At 36.3% G+C, this 3,865-nt stretch overlaps 1 long non-coding RNA gene across 1 annotated transcript; it reads right to left on the bottom strand.

Annotated features, from left to right (window-relative positions):
- Positions 1 to 1,591: 1,591 nt before the first annotated feature.
- Positions 1,592 to 3,210, bottom strand: LOC140624801 (uncharacterized). Its single transcript, XR_012024243.1, has 2 exons — positions 2,933 to 3,210; positions 1,592 to 1,809 (listed from the first exon to the last, which is right to left on the bottom strand). It is a non-coding gene; the product is annotated as an uncharacterized lncRNA (long non-coding RNA).
- Positions 3,211 to 3,865: the final 655 nt, after the last annotated feature.

Genomic DNA, 3,865 nt, shown 5'->3' with positions numbered 1-3,865 from the left:
TTTTAAATTTCAAAACAAAGAAAAACCCAAACCATACTCAAATTATCTTCTGTGATGGTACAAGGAGGTGATATATATTTAAATTTTTAATGGTGCATTTAGTTCAGAATTTTCTTTCTTTTTTTTTTTGTTCAGAATTTTCAACTGCTCTATAAATCGTAGCTCCTGAGAACATATTGACCTTAGTGATCTATATTAAATCTCTGCTAGCTTGTTGCTGTGTGTCTCAAAAATAAGGCCGTGCTGCTGACTGGAATGCTAGGGTGAGCTGTTGCTTGCCTTAATGGTGTTGGAGACCAGGATATAGAGACTTATGAAACTATCTATAAAGACTTAAAACTTAAGTTTTAAGAAAGATATGGCACTTGTCCCCATCAACCAGTCACAGTCTTCTTTAGCATCTTCTTTGAGCAACTGAACATCTACCGAAACTTTTATTTTTGGCCTAGGCCAATTTCTCAAATTCTAGAACATGTAAGAGGAGAGACAGACTTAAGGCCATGAGTTCCAGGGGGGTTTGGGTGGCTCAGTCTGGTAAGCATCTGCCTTCTGCTCAGGTCATGATCTCAGGGTCCTGGGACAGATCCCCATGTTGAGTCCCCCACAGGGCTCCCTCCTCAGCGGGGAGTCTGCTTCTCCTTCTTCCTCTGCTCCTCCCCCCTACTAATGTGGAGTTATAAGCTTTGTGAAGAAGCTCTATTTGTACACTATAGGCATGTAATAAGTGCTCTTGGATGCTGATAAGTACTGCAGAAGAAGAGAAAGTCCTCAAAGAGAAGGATTCCTATATTTTCAATACATTTTACTAGATAATGGGAGTATTTAATACATATCAAATATCATAGCACTGTGAAAATGAAGAAAACACCTCTCAGTTTCTACCAGAATCTCTTGTCTTTTCAGTCTTATTCCTGAACTCTATCTCCTGTTGCTGCAAGTAGCAAGCACACTGTTAGGCTAGACATGATTCTTCCATTTAAAAGCAACTGTTCTGAATCGAGGAAAACAAAATTAAATAAATTCTGAGAAGCGAATGAGCAATAGTAACAGGCTCAACACCCTTTTGTTAGGGGATTAAAGCATTAATCATCCTATTATCTGCTATTTTGAGCTTTGCTAAAGTTGCTGGAGGTCGATAAGCATTAGTTCCAATTAAAGAACTTTAGAACTTTCCCTCTTATATCACCCACTGTTTTGGATTGAAAGAAGATGGATGATGATAACATGGTCTCGATAGTCTAATTGCAGCTTTTTTCCATTTTTGCTAAGAAATTGTAGAAAAGGCCACTTTGGATTTAAAAAATTAAGAGCTTCATTGTCAGAAAGTATCACTAATGCATATAATTACTATTTTAGATTATCAAGAAGATCTAAAGACAGACATTCCATTTTAATACTTGCTGTTCAATTGCATTAGTGACATTTGCTAATAGCCTAAGGAAGTTACCTATTACAGTGGTGAGTTTCAAGTTGTAAAGTTTAGCATTTTGACATGGGATGCCAACACTGTGTATAATGCACATAAAGAGAGCGAGAATCAATAAACATGTCAATTTAAAAATGTTAAAAACCTGAAATATTCCCCAATAACTCCATTAGGAAAGACAAAATGTAATTGACAGTAGCAGTTATTTCTTGACAGACTGCCCAATAGACTGGTTTGCAGAATTGCCACAATTCACATTTAAAAAGTTAGGAGAATACCGGCAGATTGAGTTGGCAGGTAAACTAATTTTGCAAAGTGGAAAACATGGTTAGGTTAATTGCCAGAGCTTCAAGATATTATTCTTCAGAGATGTGCTTCTTCACCTGATGGATTGAGTAAAAAATAAAAATTTTAGTGTTCTTTCAGCCTTTAGAGAACTACCTCATATGATTAAAAAAATATTGGGTAGTTAATTATTCAGACTTTGATATTTTTCAATTATCCCTCAAACATCCTTCCTGGATAGTGAGATGAAAGCTCAGTGTCTCATTACCAGATGTTAGGTTTATTTGTGTGCGCTATTATAACACTTAGTGGCCAGTTTATTTTGTTATTTGGAGAAAGAAGAAAGATGATTGAGTTTAAAAGTTTTGATCTACTCCAGTATGGTGCTTTGTCGCAAACAAAGTAGTCTCAAGCCTACCATACGGATGAATCTATTTGTTGTACAGAGTGGGATTTTACGAGTACACATTTTGAAAAGTTGTTTGATTTTTCTGATTATGAAAATTTGAGTTGAAAAGGAAAAGTGAATTACTGAAAATCTCATCATCTGAAGAAAATTATTAACATTCTACTTTTATTTTTTACTTTTTCTGTGCAGAAGTTTCTGTACATTGTCCATCTGTATATTCAATTGTGGAGGTTTTTTTGGGAGGTTAATATGATCTAGGATTATATGTTAGATCATATATTAGATATGTTAACTCAAATTATTAATGGATATGTGGGTTCTATTGAGTGGGGGTTCTATAATTAACCTAGCTATTATAGTATTGTTGAATATTTGAATAGTATTCAGTTTTCACTATTTTAGTAAAGCTGCAAGTAGAAATCTTTTTAAGTATCGCTTTTTAGTATTTTGGGTTATTTTTCTAAGGTTGATTCACTAGAGTAGAATTTTTCGTCTAAGGTATGATAACATAATGGGATAATAAAATGGAAATTTTGACTAAGGTAACAAGGCACAATAAGTAATATATTCCATAGGAGCTATCAGACAAGTTGTCAAATTTTAAGATTATCAAAAGCCAGTTACATCTGTGTTAACTATTTTGTAACATCAAGAGTATATAAGAGTCAGGATTTGAATATTAGAGGGAATATGGATGCAAGTTTTCTTTGCTGTGAGTCTCCCCACTTGTCCTCTAGAGAGATGAATGAGGTGTGCCTGTACCTTACTTCACCTTACTTCACCTCACCTCACCTCACCTCACCTCACCTCACCTCACTTCAGGTAATTCAGCAATGCTCCTATTGGTTTGAATGATGTGTTGGACCAGTTTTTGACTCATACCTGAGAGAACTTGGAGGTGAGTGACTGGTGGAATGCTGTGATGAGGGCACAAAGGAGAAATCACCAAATGGAACAGTGTGAAACTTTCTCACGGGCCATGTGTTGGCAGTTACTGGAGAGAAAGCCAATGTAGCTTCATCTTTAGTACTGCCCAGCAAAGCTATTTGACATTGGGGCAGATTCTTGAAGTCTGAAAAGGTTAAGTGCCAAGCCTAAAAAAAAAAAAAAAAAAAGAAAAAAAAAAAGATATATTTGCTCTTGTCAAGGATACTGCTGGTTTCTGAAAGAGAAAGGAGAAAGAAGGAAAACAGATTTGGTAGCATAAGAGAAAAAAATGAAAAGTTAGGATGTGTTGAGTTTAAGGTACTGTGAGAATCCAGATGCATGTTTCTAACAAGCAGTGTAAATGCAAGGTTTGGCTCAGAGCGGCCTTGATGAGAGATGTGGATATTGCATCAATCACATGTACAGGAATGTTGAAGGCTTGAGACAGAGTAAAGGGGGTGTGGAGTTAGTTGAGAGGAGGGTCAAAGTCAGAATCCTGACTTCTATCTGCCTGGAAAAGGATGAGAAACTAGCAAGAGACTGAGAAAAAAAAAAAAAAAAAGGAGAACTAAGGAGATCCAGGACTCAGCAATGTTACTGAAGCCAATGTAGGAGAGAACTCCAAATAGGGTGTGTTCAATACAGAGGTCAATAAGTTGGATTTTAAGATTCAATTGTTTTTAACAAATAATGGGACACCGGTGATCTGGCTAGCCTCACTATAATCTCACTATAATAAGGGGGGCAGGGGCCTGACTGCAATGGGTTGAATGGTGAATGGGTAGACAAAGGGAGTATTTGGTTGAAGATAATCATTT

The sequence above is a fragment of the Canis lupus genome, chromosome 35 (genome assembly GCF_048164855.1).
Source record: "Canis lupus baileyi chromosome 35, mCanLup2.hap1, whole genome shotgun sequence".
Classification (NCBI taxonomy): Eukaryota; Metazoa; Chordata; class Mammalia; order Carnivora; family Canidae; genus Canis; species Canis lupus.
The sequence above is the reverse complement of the archived record's forward strand: the minus strand, read 5'-3'. Positions and strand labels throughout refer to the sequence as shown.